The 21,884-nt window shown below is 29.9% G+C and overlaps 1 non-coding gene across 1 annotated transcript; it reads left to right on the forward strand.

The window, feature by feature from the left end:
* The first annotated feature begins 2,895 nt into the window (after window positions 1-2,895).
* On the forward strand, window positions 2,896-2,967 carry TRNAG-UCC (transfer RNA glycine (anticodon UCC)). The gene has a single exon. It is a non-coding gene; the product is annotated as a tRNA-Gly (tRNA).
* The last annotated feature ends 18,917 nt before the right edge of the window (window positions 2,968-21,884 follow it).

The raw sequence follows: 21,884 nt of genomic DNA on the forward strand, positions 1-21,884 counted from the left end.
CATAAGGGAAATCCAGACAAGATCTGGACTATTTATTTAGTGCTCGTTTAAATCGTTGTAAACTTAAACCAAAAACGTCCAGATCTTATCTTGAGTTAACAATACGACAAAAACGGGTCATTGGAGAATTAAGGCCATAGTTTGTTCTATGCTGATCGATGAACAGTACTTCATTGTTTCTCAATCTACGAGTCGAAATATTGAATTTTACTTGTCCCAGTAATGATGGAACATCGATTATACCATTTAGTATGCCGAACATATATATGGAGTCAATATTAGTTCTTCGTTTTTGTAGACTAGAAATACTTAACATTGACTCTATTTCAGCATAAGAATAATTATCTCTCGCTAGTCCAAGCATCCACGCTTTTTCGAAGCAAGCGATGTTGGACTGATTCAATGTGATTTATGCGATTGACATAGAATGGAGACCAGACCACGGAGGCATATTCTAGAAGAGGGCGAACAGTTGAGCAATAAAGAGTTTTGATTGTACGGACATTAGTAAAATCAGAGGATATTCTGTTAATGAAGCCAAGTAATGTCAATGATTTATTTACTGTTTGATAAAACAATACATAATAATTCAATAAAAAAAAATATCTTAGCTTGATAGTCTATTTATTTATAAAAAAAATGAAAAATTCCTCTGTCATTATTATCAATGTCATATTATTTACGACATCAAACTTTTCTTTTATATCCGTAGAAATCCCTGTGAATGCTACCAAGTCATTTTTTCCTTAGAAGTCCGTACCTTATGGCGCCTTGCACCAAACAGCTTGCAACTTACCAGGACACGGTATAAACAAGTTAATATAATCCTGGCTACTGTTAGATTGAAAGGACCTACTCGTTAGTTGCCTACACAAAATTTTTGATTGCACGAGAGCTATTATTTGATAAATCAAACCTCCCCAAAACTTTGAATTAGCTATTAAAAATACCCATAATTAAGATAATGGGAAAATTTGTTAATTTCATATCCTGATGTAATAATTTATATTTACATATAAGTTATAAATTTTAAAATACTTGGTACACTGCCTCTTATTTATTTGACCAATTAGCGCTTTCATCCTCTAATGAGCATCTTTAGACTGGTGAATATTATACAGTGTAAGGATAATTTATATAAAACTAAATATTATCTAAAGTGTAGGTACATTTAAAAATTGGTTGAAAAGACACAATACGCAATATTTCAATAGAACAAAGTGAGACAAATTATTGAAAGACGTGTTGGCGGTGTACTTTAAGAGAAGTTTATATTATTTGAAAAACATTTATTGTTTTATTACAATGTACAGGGTCCAACTAAGGGGGCTAATAAGGGTGAGTTTTTGAATTCTATCTGCTGATTTATTAAAATTCTATCGCTATAATTCTCTTAAAGTACACCGCAAACACATGTTTCAATAATTTATCTCACTCTGTTCCGTTGAAATATTGCGTATTGTATATTTTCCAATTTATTTTTAAATGTACCTACACATTAGATAATATTTAGTTTTATATCAATTATCCTTACACTGTATAATATTTACCAGTCTGAAGATGCCCATTAGAGGGTGAAAGCGCTAATTGGTCAAATAAATAAGTGGAAGGGTAACAAGTATTTTCAAATTAATAACTTACATGAAAATATAAGTTATTACATAATTACAATGGAATTCCATCAAAAATTGTCAATAAATAATTTAAATAAAATGATTTCAAATACATTTTTTTAACTATCTCCTGTAACTATAAGTGGTGTTGGGGTGAGATGTGTCCGCTTTTTTTCAAATTAAAATTAAAATGAGCGTCAAAATTAAAACAAAATGGTTAAAGCCATACGTCATTTGTAAGCAAAGTTTTTGCTCTATAAGACACTAAATTTGCTTTTACGTTACATATATTATTTTATTAGACGACTAGCCTTCAAAATGGAATTTCAAGTAAACGAAAGATAGCATTTTCGACACCTCGATCTGTTTGCGGTCAATGCTGCTCGTAAAATTGTTAAATATTGAAGGAGAATACATAAATGACTAATAAATACAGTCATAAACACAAAATACACACATGTGTATTAAATATAAATAGTTATTAAAAAGGTTAAACAATCTTAGTTTAACGCAAATTAAAAATTGAACAATCTAAGAATAAAGTAATTTAATATTATTTATCCGAAGTAATTTGCAATTCGGGGAAACACCAGGAAACCAAGTTCTTAATTTTTTTATTTTTTTTAATGAATATTTGCCTTGTGATTTACCCACATATTTCAATGTTGAGAGACATTTTCAACGAGTTGATAATAACTTAGAATTGTAAAATGGGAATCAATTTGTGGTAGTAGAGTTTGAACCTCGTATCTCTGATCCGTGAGTAGCCACGGGACCACAATCAGGTAATAAAAAACTTTTTTTTTATGCTTTAAATTAATTAAGTAATCTACAATTAATTTCAAATGACGAATTTGTTTTACCGGCAGGACATTAAATAATGTATAATATACACTTTCGCCAATATGTTTCGCCACACGGATAACGCTATTCGGTACAATCTCCCTTAACAGTTTAGACCAAATATTGTAAATTTTACCCATTAAAAATATGATATTCAAGATAACATTGACTAAACATGAGTTAAAAAGTCCAAAATTATGCAATTATCTTTTAAAAAATACTAATAAAAGCAAACAGTTATTAATGCTTCTCAAAACGATAGTGAATTCAAGTTGCTATTTCTAGTAATTATCACAGGTAAGAGTGTGTATAAAAATAGAAAGTACACTGTACGTCTGGCCATAATGTATGAAGTAGGTATGTGGAACGAAATTAAAAATAATTCAACGAAACATTTTACATTTGATTGAAGTTCACAATATTCGCCGAACTACGGCATGCGATGGTGGTGTAATGGTCAGCATAGTTGCCTTCCAAGCAGTTGATCCGGGTTCGATTCCCGGCCGTCGCACGATATATTTTTTTAACTAACATTTTTTTAAAAATAAAATAATATTTAAGAAAGGTTTTATTTTTAATATAATTTATGGATCATCATTATTAAATATATGAAACATAAACCCATAAAATTATTATATACCAGGAGGCGCGTAGAACTTAGTTTGCATACATCGTACTGAGTTCAAAAGTCCCCCCTCTACCCGACATCCCACCTGCGCGCATGCGTGAAGTGGTCCCGTTATGTTGCCAGACCGTAAACAATATACACAAATTTAAGATAATGTCACATTTTACGTTATTTTACAACAAAACATATTTAAATGACTGGATATATAAAAAAACAGGTCAGGCAAACGTAAAAGAAAATCATTAAATAATAATTTAGTAAATTAATACCATTTAATATTACACTATGGCTTATTAATAGAAAGTTGGGTAAAAAATTAGACAACATTGGCAATATTAACAAAATTTCGACGTAATTTTATTTAACAATCTGACAGATGGTAAAATAAACTAATTCTAAAATTATATTACTTCTGAATTCGCTTCTTACACATGAAATGTGATTCTACCGTATTCCCTTTTAATCCCAGCCGTATTTTGACACTTGCAAACGACACAACACGGCATAATTGAATTTAAATCGGGAGTTGCATACTTAGCAAGATCTACAGAGTACCTAATAGCCAAAACGTAAAACTACTCATTTGTGAGTAGTTTAGTCGGATTCAGTTCAATGCGCGTATGCGGTTTCTGGACTATTCTAATATTATGTCATATTAAGTCTTATTAAGTCATATTTACAGATTTTATTTGTTTTTTCGAGCAATTTGTTACAACAAGAAAAACGATTTGTTTAAACAGATGTTTCATGGTGGCTATTGTTATGGACTCGTGTATCAGAGGTTCGAGGTTCATAGCCAATAAGGAAAAAATTCTGGAAATGTAAAACCACCTTTTTCAACAAAGATTTCATGTCGACCTTCTTATATCGACCTTTCAAGGTGGACTTTTCTCTATATTTACAATAGGAAAATGTCACATACTACGAATGCCGATAAAAATATGTGAAATAGAAAAATTAATTGTATTTTCAAAATTTATATGGATATTGTGGAAAAATGATTTTAAAATAAGTTTTTTTAAATACATCTACACGAAAACGTGACACATTTGTCTTTCACAATTGTGACGACGCCTACGATCGATTTAAATTAAACTGTCAAAAACAAAGGCTAATATTTAACTTATTCTGACGTATCAAGGGCGTGGCCAAAGCAATGGCCGTTTTTGCATGAATTTAAAATTTTTAATTCAAAAATATTTTTTATGCCACGAGTGTGGTTTCTCTTCCCTAGTATAAGTGGTGTCAAATTTAAAAAGGAGCATCAAAAGTAAAAAAGATGGTAAAGGTTTCACCTCATACGAAATACTTTTTTTTGCTCCATGAGATATTGTGTTTGCCTTTAGGTTACATATATTATTATAATTAATAATAATAAAATATATAATGCACGAACAAGAGATTTTACTCCAATGAATTATAAAAAAACTCATTTGGGACGATAGATAAAAACAAAACGTTTTTGTGACAATACATAACAGTAAGAAAACATAATATTAGAAATAACGTAAGCATAACATAACCATATTATAATACGCCATCTACATAAACCATATTAATAACCATCAATATCAAAAAGATTTAAGTACTATTTATTCTTTTCAACGCTTTTAGATTTGCTTTCGACTTTTTGTTTATAAGTTCATCGGGCAGTTTATTGAATTGGAAATGACCAATATTTTCCCGAGACTTTTTGCCGAACTTCGTCGAGCGAAGTTAAGATACATAAAGACTCTTTGAATTTCGTGTATTGTGGTTGTAAATATCTTGATTACATTTTTTTTATTTTTTTTATTACAACCTGCTAACGAAAATGCGGACTGTAAATGAAAAACTATTTTCTTATAGTTTTGTGATAGGGAAGTATTTGAGAAAGAATAGGAACATCGAATTGATACCTTTTATATGATCTGAATGATCTTCCACTGGATGATAAAATAAACTTTAAAATTTAACAATATTTCCCACAACGCGCGACGATTCGAACCACTTTTTATCCGATTTTATGTGAAGTCAAAAATGTTGTTTTTTTTTTGTTCTAAATTCGAATCTTCTAATTTTGAATTTCTTCTATGTTGATGTTAGGTAGGTACCATAAGGATGGGTCAAAAGAATGATGGGAACGAAAGGAATCGGCCAGGAATAGTATCGATAAATGCTGTTATTTACTTAACACACCCTTTAAAATGGAATGTCAAATAGACGAATGTAAGCATTTTTATCAAGAGAATAAAGCTCCTTAAGCCGCCCGCAATATTTCCGCGGTGTACTGTGAAGATGCTATGAATTATATACTTATTTGTTGTGAAATAATGAAAGAGAATACAGTATTGATTATTTATTTGTATTTTTTTGTTTCCTCGTTTTCTCTTCATCGGACAAAAGAACAAACACAATTTACGTTAATACCTAATACATGATAATATTTCACATTTCCTTTTATGAGAACATTTTTTTTACGAATTTCCTTTTCACGTTTTCTACCTACCCCGAAAGGTTATTTAACTTTCAAACTCATAAGCGTACACTTCTATATGTAAAAGTAATTATCTTTTATTGCTAATGTATCAGGAAGTTATCAGAGTTGATAGAAAGGCAGGAAGAGGTGAAGGCAAAAGGGGTGTAAGTTGAATAGGGCGAAACAAAACTATGAATTGAACTGCACAAAAGGGGGATTTTGATATTAGTTCGGTTTTATTGAAAATTTCAATTTGATTAAAGTTTTACCTCTATCTTTGTTCAAATATCAATGAATTGTTGTTAAAGTACATTTTTCCATGTTAATCATTGACATATTCTTTGTATTTACAAATTCTTGTTACAGTGTCTATGTTTTATGGACTCCAACGCATTTTTTATTTTTTTTATTAACGCACTTGTTTATTCCATTAAACAACACTTAACGCATGTCTCTTTTTTTATATATTTTTTTTTGTCTTTTTTACAATAAATATAAAAGGTAAAACAGTCTTTTCAAAAAATAAAGCATAATTACATAGCAATGAAAGACATTTTAATAGTAAAAATACTAAACGAAAAAATCCCACCAAGGCATGGTCTGTTCGTGGGTATACAAGAAAATGTAAATGAATTTTTGATCCTATAATAAATAATGGACAGTTTCTTTCTTACGTTACAATATTTTTGTGAAACATTAAAAAGAAAAAATAAAGTATTCTCTACACGATTAAATGTTATTTTTTTTATAGTTATTAAAGAAGGAAATAAAAATTATTAAAAAAAACACAAAAATATTCCTTATTTTTAAAGGGCAACAAAAAGAGTTTATATCTTTAGTTTGAATCCAGGATACTGCATGTTTTTTAAAAGAAGGAAAATTTTAAAAGTTTGGAGACGATGAAATATTATTCCTTTTATACATCTTAAGACAAGATCTAGGGTAGTATTCTTAATCTTCTTGAGAGAGTATTTAATTTGGGGATTTTTATTTTTTGTATAGGTACGTTTACTTATCGATTTGACGCACACAATATCATATCCATTTTTTTAATAAAATAGGCCAGAGGTCTTATTCTGAATCTTTTAGAGTGCGATTAATTTGGAGACTTTTTTATTTTGTGAATGCGACGACACTACTTTATATAATGGCCATACCGATGATTAAACGTCAAATCAATTTAAATACGCGAAGTCAATCATGATGATTTTCATAAAACATTTTTGAAATACTTAATAAGGTTGAATTGACCAAACCGTACTCATTTTTTTCCGTTTTGTACATCATTTAACGTTTAAGCAAAAGTGCGGCTATATATAAAATAAAGTGTCGTCGCATTTACAAAATAGGAATCCCCGAATTCACCACACTCTTAAAAATTCAAAATAAAACCTATGGTCTGTTTTACTGAAAAAATGTACATGATATTGTGTGCGAACGATACGTGGGCAACGGACTTTCGCATTTCGCGTTTAGCCTTTTTTACGAGTAGTTGAAATTAATATATTTGATTAAGGGCCAGTTTTACAAAAAAGTAAAGTAACCTGTATTATGCTGTAAAGAAGAAAAAAAAATATTGCCTCCTATGTAATTTTGTATATATATTATCTACCTACATAAAATAATTAATAAATAAATTTCACAAAAATCTAAAGTGAATATACATTTCTCCAGACCGTGGGTCTTTCATTCGTTTATACTCGTCCGAAAAAATAATGTTTTTTTTGTCAATAAATGAGTTCCTCTTTTTAAAAAAAATGGTAGAATAATCGAAGAATTATTGATGTTCAAAGATAAGGAGAATGTTGAATGTTGCACAGCGTGTAATTTGGGCACTTAAACCAGCCAATGACAGTTCATATGTCCTGTAGTCGAGACATGAAAATTTCCTTTTCTTTAATATTTTATATTTTTGTTATAATATGCAAATATTAATTACCCTAAATTCAGTCCTTGTCTACCAAAAAGATCGAAATATTGTTTTTCAAACCCTGTAAATGACTAGATATTCTTGCTGTCTTTTTTAAACGTTTTCAACCTATGTTATAATATGTTAAATTTAAAAAAAAAATGATTGGATTATTTTATCTTACTCTTTGAATGTCCAAAAAATCAGCACTTTTGACAAAAATGGTAGAATATTATGTAACTTAAAATTTATTTATGACACAACTAGCTCTTGCCTTCAGAGGCTATAGCAGAGATATTCAGATATACTGTGCTAAAAGTAATTGAACTTAGTTTTCATTATAAATTAAATAAGATAATGTCTGTTCCTTTGAGAATAAAATACGGGAGTCTACATTTTGCCGTTTTGAAATTAAAAATGAAGAAATTATCGCAATAAGCTAAGAATAAAATACAAAGGTCCATTTTCGTCACAAAAACACCATTTCAAGTTGAAAAAAAATACAACTCCACTTTGTTTGTGCGAAAAAAACACCTACCAAATTCGCAGATACGCTGTTATGTACTTTAAATATTAAATTTTACGTTAAAAGTACTTTATATATAGAAATTATCTCATTCGGTTAAATAGTTATCAATTTTATAATTACAAAACCTTGTTTCCTGAAAATTTCTTTCAATGTGACTCGCGTGGTTTATCCTTTAAGGTACAGACATTACCAATCGCACTAAATATAAGTCTTGAACATTTATTTACATATATTGGCAATGCAAAAAATAATTGAATCCTATTTAAAAAAAGGTAAGCAATATATATCCTTATGTGGACGAATATGATTTTTTTTAAATGGCAAAGATTTCACACTTATGGTTTAACTTGAGTTATTTTACAACTGCCGGAGTACAGGTCTTAATTTTTAGAACAAAAATAATACAACTTTAATTACTCTTTGCCATGTACTTGAGAATTATTAAATAAAAAAAATAATTAAAAATTACTGATGTTTCTACCGTGAGCGATCTAAGTGTTTTTTTTCAATTCGAAATTATTATTTAAAGAGCACATTATTAAAATATCCAACAAAACTTTAACATTATTAGCATTTGTACTTAAAACCGAAAAATATTTTAATAATATAAATCTATTAAAATATTCTTAAACATTTCTAGTTAGGAGCCAATTGGATTGTAATTTTCCAATAAGGTCACCTTATCAAATCACTTTCTCAGAGTCTATTGAGAGAATTCAAAATAAGTTCCCTAGATATATTAATTTTAAGATGGGTTTTCCTAGTAATCAATTAAATTATAATAAAATTTTAGACTCTCTAAAATTGACTAAATTGCGAGAGCGAAGAACATCGACCGATCTTACGACTTTATATAAAATAATAAACCAACGTTTGATACCCCTGATCTACTGAAGTTGATTTTATTCTATGTACTACCTAGGTAAAGCAGAACATCTACAATATTTTACTGTCAAAATTCTCGAATGGTAGCACAATATAACTCACCAATTTTTAGATTACCGAATACCGGGAATGAATATGCATCATATTTTGATATATATATTATATATTTGGATAATTTATATAGCGACGTTTTTGTAAAAATCATCTCAAGGGCGCTGTACAATAAATAAATATCCCACCACGTCTTGCAGCTACAGAGCGCATGGAAGGTTGGGATTCTTGTTCCTCGTCTCCAATTATGATATACAGGAGCTAGATTACAGCACGTCTTGCAGCTACAGAGCGCATAGACAATAAAAAATCTAGCCCCTATTCACATTTTTTATTTGACAATGAAGTTTAGAGATTTAGTGATATTTAAAAAAATTAAATAAAAAACAGATTTATAAAAATAGAAGTTAGATAACAACAAGTCTCGCAGCTACTGAGCGCATGGACGGTTGGAATTCTAGACCTCATTTACTAAATTTGGATATTTGATAGTTGATAACATTTACCTATTGAAGCTAGATTACTTATCGTCTTGCAGCTACAAAGTGCATGGAAGAGTGAAATTCTGGCAACTTAAAATTATCAATAAATTTACAAAAACAAACATTGAGCATAATAGTAAATTATATATTTAGTTATTCTCTGCCTTACTTATAAAATAAAGTGATCGACATATTTTTATCAAAAAGAGCAAATAAACTTCAGGAAATCGGGTTATAATAGTTATAATTTGATTGATTAAAGTATTTTGTTATTTTATAATTACTTTAAAATATGTATGTATTTCAAGTAATTTATAATGTGTATAGTACGAGTATATTAAAATATCATCCACCATTTTATTTTCAAGCACTCTTTAAACTACATATATGTAAATGGTAGAAATGCCGTGTATAAATAAATACAAAGTGGTGCTTTGGCAAAACAATTTTTTTTAAAAGAATTCTCTTTATTTGACTTTGAACAAAAACGGTTTCACTCCAAGGCAATTAAACTCCCGTTCAAGCTTAAAACAGAATTTGTAATGCATAAAATTTTACACGCACACATTAAAGGATTGCTTTTAAAGATTCGAGAATATTCACAGCCAGTTATATGGTCCCATTGGCGGGGTTTATGGCATTTTTATTCCGGCGTACGAGAAGGGTTCAAAAATTATGCTCATTTGAGAGAAGGCTTCTATAGTGAAAGAGCAACGTCGAAACCGCGCTGATGGAAAAGCTTTTTACTGTTATTGTTGCGTTTACGATGTCGGTAAAGCAAGTCTAGTTCTAAACTTTGAGGGTATTTGCAATGTGCATTAAGGATCCATACGGTAAATAGAAGATACAATTTATTTTAAGAAAAGCTTTCTATATTTTTACTGTGTTTTCTATGTTTCTCTATGTTGTGTTTTGTCATTTTTTATATTCTGGATATTTTTTCAATTTTTTTAAAACCATCAATGGCGCTGTCAAATAATCATCCTAACACGTCTTTCAGATACATAGCGCATGGGTGATTGGAATTCTAGTTCTTTGTTTCCAATTATGTTAAATTTTAAAACTATGAAGAGCTTTATTACAAAATATATTGCAGCTACAGAGCAAAATCAAGCCTTCATGTACATTTTCCAAAAAAAATGACCAAGAATTTTTTGAATAAAAAAAATAAACATTCACGGATGGATTCTAGATAACAACATTCTCTCCAGCTAGAGAGTGCATGGGCGGTTAGAAATCTAAACCCAACCCTATTTACTATTAAAGATTATTTTTAAAAAAAAGTGATAATACAAAAGTTTATACTACTAAACATCTTGCAGCTACAAAGCACAAAGTGAACGTATACAATTCAAAAAATTTAAAAATATTTTTTAAAGCTTACCAAAAATAAATTATACTAAGCAAAGAAGTGAGTTTGGAAATTGTATACGATGCATCGCCACAAAAAGTAAACAGAAGTTCACCGTAGTTGCATAAAAATATAAAACCAACATGCCATGCAAATTTAATATTAGCAATACGTCTCGAAACCGGTAGACATAGGAAAGTCGGTACAAATATTTAATAACATTTAGTGAAATATTTGACCACAAAGTTAATAATTTTTATTTTATTCTTTTTTTGGCTTTGCTACACGTGTTTTGTATACAGTGTATTCAAAAACAATATTTATTAGACTTCGAGCTAACCCATGCCAGTTTTTCCTCATCCCACGGTGTGTCAGATACAAAGAGACTTACTAAAAGCTGGAAAATCTATTCCTAAGAACTCCTAGTCATGCTGCGAAAAAAATCTATCCATATTAATTGACATTTCAACAGATTTTGAGAAAAAAAATTATATGCATAGACGTCGACCCCCATCAACAAATTAATTATTTTTATCAAAGTGCTCAACTAATTACGTAAGCATGTTCTTTTTTCAAAATACTGTATCGAATGTTTAGCGTATTTTAACTGTTGCTTTTTGTATTATGTTTTATTTCCTTCCTCTTTATTTACACTTGTTTTCTTTCAAGATGGTTCCATAATTATAAATCTTTAATGCTTTTTATCAATCTATACCTATCTGGGTATACATGATTTGTAAAAAATGCCAGAGTAGGCGTTTATATATAAAAAATAAATAAAACAAAAATTGTATTCGAAAACTTTACTCGTTTAAAGCGTTGCATTGGCACTACCTGGGGCTTATCTGAATTATTTTTGACATGGGTGTAAAAACTCTTATTTATTTTACAGAGACAAACAGTCAACAATAATATAATAACATAAAAAGATACGGTTTAAGGACAGACCAGCAAAGTTTCTAAATAAAATTATACCTATAAAATTGTGGTATAACAAAAGGGTTTGTTTATTTGTATTTGTACGAAAATAAGTGTATAAGTGTGTTGGTGTGTATGTGAGAGTAAGTGTTCAGGTGTGCGTAAGTGTGAGCATCTTTAAATTGCAAGTGGGATAGTATCGCAGCCAGAAAGAATCAGTCTTTATTTATTTTTAAATAAATTAAGGGCGTGTTAAATATATCAATAAATGAAAAGTTATAATTAGAGCAAGAACGAATGAGGAAAGAGCGTTGTGCATAGTTAGTGCTACAGACTGGCAGATGGAATAAATACTTTTTTCTTGTCACGCAAAAGGGGACATTAAGATTAATTTTGGAGAAGAGGTTATAAGAGTCTACCTTATTATTTAATAATTTATATTAATAGCATAATTCAGACACAATTCGTTTATTTTCAAGTGTAAAAATCCATTATGTTTAGTAAATTGACTGTAAGTGCCAAGCGTTTTATTGTTTTGCTTCAGATTCTAAGAAGAAGTTCCATTTGGATCAATATTTCACCTTTACATTGGCGGGAATCGAACCTAGAATCTCGAAAATTGTATTAAAACTAGGAAATAACTTCATTTAAATCTGGAACTATTTCTTCTTTGACAATCTGAGAGTTGCCATTCAGTAAAAAATACTCGTCTCACGTTCTGGTTATATTGCATTCAGAGAATAGTCATTTTTAACCACCCGAATACGGTTAAATAATAATGGTTACACCTCTTTAAATACACAAAATCAATTAGTGTAATCTTCTTCTTGCGGTGTCTTGTCAGGTCCCCCCGACGTTGGCGATCACTACAGCGCAAGCATCTCGGTCCTGCGCTACTCTTGTATTCCGCAGCTAGGACAACTGCTTATTGGATATACTTGCCATAGTGATTCCTGGGAAAAGATGACCAGAGTGGTTTCCCGTTGCCTTCTCTGGTGGATTTTTCTGTCGGGGTTACCTTCCCTTAGCTGGTTGGTTCTGGTTTGGAGGCGCTAGAAACTCGCTTTACATCCTCTCATTATCTGCTGTGATCACACCGTTATGAGTGTGATCCCATTGCCCCGGGTTTACGACGTGGATGCTAACGAATAGGACTAGTAAGTAGTGTAATCACCTCCTTCAAATGTCCGAAAACCGTTTTAAAGACCGAAGGTTTTCCTATCAGTTAAATTTTCTTAAAATTACAATCCCATTGACCGCGAAACGAATTACATTTATATTTGACATTGTGATTGTATCCTTCACTGTTATTTTGACTATTTTTATGAAAGGCTTATGTTGAATACTCTCATGTTTCATTATAACAATAAAACAATTACACAAAAATAAATAGAAGGAAGAATTAATGAAAATGGATTTTCCAGCACGGGAAGGATGGTTAATGATATCCGTGCGTGTGATTTCTTAAAGAAGCTTAAATGGGTCAAAAACTACCTTCATAAATAAATTAATTTAAGTATCACATAATTTTAGTAAATAAATATTTTTTATTTGTTACGACATTAATTTATTTTAAACGTTTTTATTTAGATAAAGCGAAATATTAAATAGTTTTGTAATTATTTTAACAGAATATAAGTCGTTATGGAGGGAGCATCAACTTTTAATTGGATTTTTATCGGGCCTACTGATCTTAACTCCTCAAAATAATTACCACTTTAAAGAAAGGGATGAGTTTATTAAGCATTAAAATAAATTTGCTTTTTCGTAAGTAAAGCCGTTTGTTCGCGATTTCATTATATTTAAAATACAAAGTATAAAAATTAGTAATTAAATAATACGAATTACATATTTTGCGCCTTACTAGGTGTAAGGGTCACGGTGCTTGACTCACGCATGGAAAGTTCCGGGTTCAATCTCCGGCGAGAAGATGCAATTAAATGTGATTTTTCTTAAGCCTGGGTGCTGTGCTGTCTTTCACTACTGCAATTGAACCCCCAGGCCTAATGTGGTGCAAAAAAAATAGAAAAAGAAATACTTAAACAAACATTGTTTTCGAAAAGTAAAACAGCTGTTTAAATTACGAATCTTATTTTAGTTGTAATTTCTCTTCTCAATATAAGATTACTCGGGATATTATTAATCACAATAATTCAAATTTGCTAAATCATTTTATCATTATTTCTAAAGTAACATAGAGCAACAACAACAACAACAACAAACCATCACGCCGTTTCCCCGTAAGGGTAGGCAGAGAGGATAGAACGCCATAACACTCTATCTTGGCATACAAACCTCGCTTCCTCTACATTCATACATCTTCTCATGCACGCACGCCGATTATTCCTACTTTTGACATGTCCATCTTCAAGTATTTGATGCACTTGATCGTACCATGTCTTTCTCGGTCTTCCTCGTTTTCTGCATCCATCAACATTTGTATCGTAGATCCTTTTAGCCGTTCTTTCGCTGTCCATTCGCTCTACATGTCCAAACCAACGCAGCACCCCTTTCTTGATTCTGTCAATGATGCATGTCTCAGCCTTACACACTTCACGGATCTCGACATTTGTGCACCTATCATATATCGTTTTACCACACATTCGCCCGAGGGATCGCATTTCATCAGCATTCAACCTACTTTCACCATTATTTTTCCAATTCCATACTTCGCTCCCAATGGAGCGAAATTAAAAATTAATAAATCGTTAGGAAATTAATTTATTTAGCATCCATCAAAAATAATTGTTTTTTGTAAAAAATCCAAACTTTTTCAATGAACAAAAAAACAACATCCTCCAAATTTATAATATATGCATTTTAGTTGAATACAATCCCTGAAAATTGATGAAAAACACATATTTGTCTCTAAGCTTTTTCACTTAGCATATTGAAGATATTATTATTTATAAACCTCGAGAACGTGAAGTTTTTTTTTTTTGCAAAATAACCGAACGTATATCTGTCAAGCCATTTTCGAGTTTTTGCGAGATTAATAACGGCAATTCATTTGTTTATAGATAGATAAGTATATGTGTCAAAACTAACGTTTTTGCCCAACATTCTGATTTTTGTCTCTTTTGAAACGATTATAAATAACTAAGAAATTTGTATATAAAATTTTGCGAAACTCCAGAAACGACAAACTCACGCGCTCAAAATTTCAACTGACAGAGGTCACAGACAAAAGGTGGATGTTATTTTTCTTTTCTCCTAGATCCATAGATAGACTCTCTAAATTTTAACCAGACTTAAAAAGTACACCGCTTTTAATGATTTAAATAATTATATCTAAATATTTGGTATGATGGAAATTTCCATTACGGTGCATTCAAGGGTTAAATAGCAAACAAGCTTTTTTCTTATAATATCAAAAATCAAAAACTGATTTGAGTTTACTTTTTATAAAAATAGAAAAACAACTATGTTCGTTTAAAAATGCCTTTTTCACGAATTTTTTGTTTTTATTATTGTAAAAATAAAATAAAGTACTCAGTAGACTCAAATCAGTGTTTGATTTCATATATTGTAAGTTTAAATATGGAGTTCTACAAAATAAATACCAAATCAATCAATAAGTTTTTTTCTATTTATTTATTAAGATACTCGTTTGAGCCTTATTTTACGAAACGTACATTTAATTTACATTTTCTAAACACAATTATTCGTCTGTAAAATAAAATAAAGGGAATACTAATAGAAATGAAAAAATGACCGCTTAAATTAACAAAAAATCCTATTGTATCTGGTAGATTCATGAAATATTAATGGTTTCAATCCGGTTATTTACTTAAGAAATTAATTCAATGTGAATAAGAAAAGAAAATGTGAATAAAAAAAACATATTTCGAGAAAAGTAAATAATACAGAAAGCATCAGACGGAATATTTAAAATAAATATTTTTGAAAAGACTCATTTTAGAAAATTATGTATTCTTTTAGGAAAATAATGAATTTTTGCTTTTTTATGATATCCTCGCAGGACATTAGAGATGAAAATATCATGTTTGTCCGAAAACAAATCATGTTATTTTCTAAAATAAGTGATAGACGTAGAAAAAATACATAAAATAAACATAATTTGAACTCTCCTAAGTGCCGACAAGCCTCTTGTTTTTTTTGTTTACCACAAAAGGCCGGGAGTCTTTATTACAGCGAAGAATTACAGCTTAGAATGGGCTTGTGAAAATACTTTTTTTTTAGTGTTCTCACCAAAAATTGAACCCAGAACTTTCCGTGTGTAAATTACGTGTCGTAACCACTAGGTTATGTAGGCAAACAGCCTAATGCTTGTATTGGTATTTTAATTATTCTTCAGTTTTACGTGTGAAATAGACTCAGAACTTGGACAAGAGTTTTCCACTCGATGACTGCTCTCAGATAATATGTACATATAATAACAGGAGATGAGACTTTGATCTATGCATATGACTCGGAAATAACCGACCAATCAAGCTAATATCGTGCATATGGTGAGTCAAGATCAAAAAGATCGCCCCAAAGTCGTTTAAAAATTAAAATCATGTTAACAGTTTTTTCAGATTATCGTGATGTGGTGCATTATAAATTCCTTCCATCACGCCTGTCTTAACTGATAACAAGGTATACTATTTGAGCGTTATGCAACGTTTACGTGAACCTATTTGCAGAATTATGAGCAGACAATTCTTGATTCTTGCACCATCTCACACTGCATTAGTGCTACGAGACCATTTCGCCAAAAAATCAACTCGTATCATTCAATAACCATCATATTTGCCTGATGTAGCATCATGTGACTTCTGACTATTCCCTAAGCTCAAAAAGACCGCTCCGAGGACACCATTTTGATACGATTGAAGAGATAAAAACCGAATCGCTGCGCGCTTAAAAGGCCATTCCGAAAATTAACTTTAAACATTCAATAAAAAAATAAAAAAATAAACACATTATTACAATATTACTGCATTATAAAAAAAAGGATTAAAATATATTTGTCCCGATAAACTATTCAATAATGGTTTGTCATCGGGTGCTCAGACATTATTTTGAATTAATAATTAAATAAAAAGAGTCCAGATATAATACTGTGTACGTATAAAATAATGAATATAAAGTAAAATGAAATAATGAACAGATAAGAATAGTTTAAAGAAAATAATACAATTAAATTTAAGAAAAACAATAATCTAGAATATATTTTTAATACAAGAAAAAAAATTAAACACATATTTAAATAGTTTGTGCTCATAAATGTAATCAAAACAAAATAAATCAAAAATTTCAGTTCATATCTCCAGAAAAAATAATAAGAAAATTAAAAGTACCAATAAAAAAATCTGAAAAATGAAAATAAAATAAGAAAGAAATAAAAGAAAGGGTTAACCTAAGAAAATAACAAAAAATTGTTCAATTAGAGATAAAAGAAAATAGTCTACATAAATAATAAATCAATATAGGAACGTTCTGTCTAATAACCACTTACGTAATAAAACATATTAAATATTTTTAGAACAATATAATCCAACGGACGTTGTCCATATTTATTTTTAAATTTTAGTACACCTAGGCCATCAACAGATGTAAATCTTGTTAGACAGCTGTGTTCTAATCTATTTTTATATATCGAGCTGAACATCTGTTGTTTGATATTTTCGTTCCATAAAATACCCTTAGTTAAGGTTACCAGTTGGTAAAACATTTATTTTATTATACATAAATGCAGTATTATTTGTTTGATTGTAAACATAATTGGGTGCAATCAATTTGGCAAGTGTATTTTGAACATTTTGTACATATTTAATGTTTGTTGCACAAGAATGTCCCCAAGCAGTGATCCCGTATCTTATTATGGATTCTCCCAGAGACAAATATACTAATCTAAGTGTGGATAGAGGAACTAAAAACTTTTATTTGTCCAGTTGACTCACTACGGATCTTAACTGTTTGTTTCGAGGATTGGGAAAAACGTTAGCATAAGAGTATTATATCGGTAGAGGAGTACTTTGAAGGCGATAAAATATATTTAGAAGAATAAATAATGATTGTATTTTGTTATTTTAAACATTATTATTATAAACAATGCCATCTTATTTTTTTATCACAGTGTTATAAAAATTTAAATTTAATTTATAAATTTAATAAAAAATACTCGGTTTCCCTTATTGATATATTTTAATAATATTGTGAGTTTTTCGGCATCCTTCGCAAAATTAATCTAATAAAATGATTGCGTTTTGCCACGAATATATTATTATGATAATTTAAAGATACAACTTTATCAGCAATCCCCCGGGTCACATATTAAGTTGGGTTAAGATCTGTTCCGGGCGTATAAGAGTGTGACTAGACCACAAATGAGACATTTTACCAAATCACGTTTTCATCCCCTTCCTCAGTATTTTACTACGAGGCAGTTCTGTTTTCTCTTTGTTTCTTCAGTTTTCCTTTGCAACTTAAACAGACGAATGTCAGCCGCAAGACTTCGTCTCCTTACGCACGCGTGTGTTCTTATATTAACAAATTATGCATGCCTCGGCAAGTTAAACATGTCTGAGGTATTATTAAAGCTAGCAAGTAAAATACAGCTATTGGTTTGTATTTATTTATTTATTTAGCATGACATATCTACATACCTACATCTCGATTAACATAATAATCAACGAGCGTACCATTTTTTAAGCCAATCGACAGGCTTACAAAAGCCCATGGATTGACATTAAATATTTATATATCTTGTCTGCACTTAACTCTTAAAAGGTTGTGCTGTAATATCGTGTTACCTCGAGAAAAAGATGGATTATTCTGAAGTTCAGATATTCGAAACAGAGAAATACTGTCAAATTATTGCTTTTGCATAATTTATGAAAATTATAATATTATTTAGACATGTCATTTAATTATTTATCTATTAACGGCCTAAGCCAATTTGCACAGTTTACATACATGTTATTTAAAAATAATATAATTTAAAAATAAAGCAATTAATACTTAAGCTAAAGGCAGAAATAAGAACAGTAAATTCAAACAAAGATATGCATAAATAGTCTTACAGTAGATCAATTTAGCCATGACATCTATACTTCTCAATTTTAACAAGAGGTCTGCAAAACGCGTAATAAAATACAATACGGTGGATCGATAATTATTATTTTACAATTATTAACTTGTTTAATGCCTGGCAAACGCAAAAACCAGTACATTATGAGGCCGAAAAATCTCCGGTCAATTTATTTTTGCAGGATTTTTACCCGAGAGTACTCCCTAAATTTAAATAAAGATTTTGATAAAATTATCATTAAAATCTCTTTTGTTAAGTTTGACTATATTATTTTAATCAAGTAGTGGTTCCGTGGCTAGTGTTGTGGACCCACGGATCAGAGGTTTGAACACCACTTTACCCCAACTTGATTTCCATTTTCTAATAGTGATTTATTTACAATTTTTTGAAAATGGTCACCAAAATTTAAATATTTGGGTAAATTATAGTAACGCTAATATTTCTTTTTTTTTAAATAAAATATTAACCTGGGCGTTTTTTAAAAATATTTTTATTAGAGTCATTAACTATATTCTGGTTTATATATCAATGGTATATTCTGTAATTTATTTTTGTTCTTCAATTTTTAATTACTAACGATATATTTTCAAATTTGTATTTAAGCTTCAATTTTTATTATTATCGGTATGTTTTCCAATTTATATTTTTGTTTAATTTCTTAATTACTAATTTTATATTTTATAATGTGTATTTGTGGTTCAATTTTTATTATTATCGGTATGTTTTATAATTTATAATAATTGTGTCTCATTTATTTACTATTAATGGCATATTTACTAATTTATTTTTATGATTCAACTTTTATTATTATTACTTGCATGTTTTCTAATTTATATTTATATTGATTTTTTCTAATTTTATTATTATTCTTTGAATTTATTAAGCATCATTTAATGAAATTAAAAATTTAAAAAAACAAATGAAAAAAATAAGGTCCTTCCTAAACACAGGAATTTCCTAGCTAGTCGGGACCTGAAACAAATAAACTCTGTACATTTTAAAACTGTGAAATACTAAATAAATAAAATAAAATTAACTATAGAGTTTTATAAAAAAAAACGTAAAATATAAATATTTTAAAATTTAAGACGGTACTAAGGAATCTAATAAATGTCAATCCATAATTTTACCGTGCCGTTTAAATTAAGATGATATGTGTGAAATTGACTTTTCTCCATCGGGTATCACGCGGCTGTATTGTTTATTTCGAAATTCTTGTAAATTATTCATTAGAACAGATTTTAGTCCATTACATGTAATTGAAAAAATATAAAAAAACATGTAAAAAGGGAAAACACAGATATATGCATGTATGGATGGAATCCATCAACCCCTTCGGCAACCACTGTTATAGAACGGAGGCGGTACAGACGATTGACATAAGGACTAAGAATGCTTTCCGGCTTGCCTACTTTACAATGCATCAGGTTCTTGCGGTCCAGGACGTCCACACTTGATAGTTTGTTGGCAGTTCACGTCTTAACTTTAGGACGCGTACCTGACTTGGAAGGACGCACGACAGTTGGCCGCAGACAAAGAAGTCTGGAGGGATTTTATAAATACTTTATTTAGGGAGGAGAAACGAATTCAGTCAGTAAAAAATCCATACTATTTAAGTTGTATTTTTTTTTTTTTGTAACCCTCAAATTTCTATTGTTCTTATTTTATTCGCTGCGGTGTGCATAAGTAATATTTTAAGCATATTACAACAGAGATGAAGAACATTTAAGAGAAGGTAATTTAGAAGTCTAGGCATCTACAGGGCTTATGACCTGTCAATGGCTGGTTTAAGTGGCCACTTTACACACTGCGTAACATTCACCATTCTGCCTATATTTGAACATCTATATTCCTTCAATTCTTTCATCTGTTGATATTTGTGAAGTTAAAGAGCTGAAACCTTTATTTATGCGGGTGAGATTCATCTAATTGAATTATTTCAATTTTTTATTTTTATTTTTATCATATTACTGTTAATATAAACAGCTCCCCGGGGAGTTGAATCCAGTCCTTGTCTACAAAAGTTTGGACAAACTCAAAATATTGTTGATAAATTACCTGGTCCATGAAGAAGTATAGAAATTGAAAAAATAACATTTTCAGTGTGTAGGTGAAATAATTCCATTAGATGAATCTCAGCCGCATAAATAAAGGTTTCAGCTCTTTAACTTCACAAACATCACCAGATGAAAGAATTGAAGGAATATGGATGTTCAAATATAGGCAGAATAGTGAATGTTACACAGTGTGTAAAGTGGCCACTTAAACCAGCCATTGACAGGTCATAAGCCCTGTAGATGCCTAGACTTCTAAATTACCTTCTCCTTAATGTTCTTCATCTCTGATGTAATATGTTAATATAATCAGCTCCCCAGGGAGTTGAATTCAGTCCTTGTCTACAAAAATTTGAACAAACTCAAAATATTATAATTTTTAGATTAATATTTTTTCCAAGCATATTACAACGATGATGGAGAACATTTAAGACAGGGGAATCTAGAAGTCTAGGCATCCACAGGGCTCATGACTTGTCATTGGCTGGTTTAAGTGGCCACTTTACACCCAGTGTAACATTCATAGGCGTTTACATATGAGTTGAGTGAAATAATTCATTGCTTGAAATTTTGGCAAATCGTATGCAAACCTTATATATAATCCGTATAAACTGTTATCTGCATACCCCCCTCATACTCTATTTGAAATAAAAAAAAATAATAACTGTCAGACAACTTTATGTTGTAACAAATTTCCAACAAATTTATGGTCTTTAACAAAAAATAGAACACAGCAAAATATTAAAACAAGATATGCAGTAAGCATAAACTTTGGGGTACCTAAAAATAGAACTGCCTTTTTTCAGAGGCATTTTTTAGTATTGGGCCCCAAGATTTTTAACATGTGGGACCCTGACATAAAGACGTCTGTCAGTTACAATGTTTATAAGAAAAAGGTGAGCAAGTGGATAAAGGAAGTCCTTTTTATATCCTGTAAAATATTTTCATTGATAAAAATTGTGTTGCTTTTAATTGCCAAATATCTCCTTATTGATTTTATTTATATGTTATTTTTACTTTTTGTGTTTAGTCATTTACATGTGTTTTAATTTTCTTATAATTGGTATTATTTTTACTAATGTTGGGTTTTTCAATTAAAATTGGTATATTCTCTAATTTATATT

Source organism: Micrasema longulum, unplaced genomic scaffold (assembly GCF_059751315.1).
Source record: "Micrasema longulum isolate JH-2025_06_02 unplaced genomic scaffold, ASM5975131v1 h1tg000573l, whole genome shotgun sequence".
In the NCBI taxonomy this organism is placed as follows: domain Eukaryota; kingdom Metazoa; phylum Arthropoda; class Insecta; order Trichoptera; family Brachycentridae; genus Micrasema; species Micrasema longulum.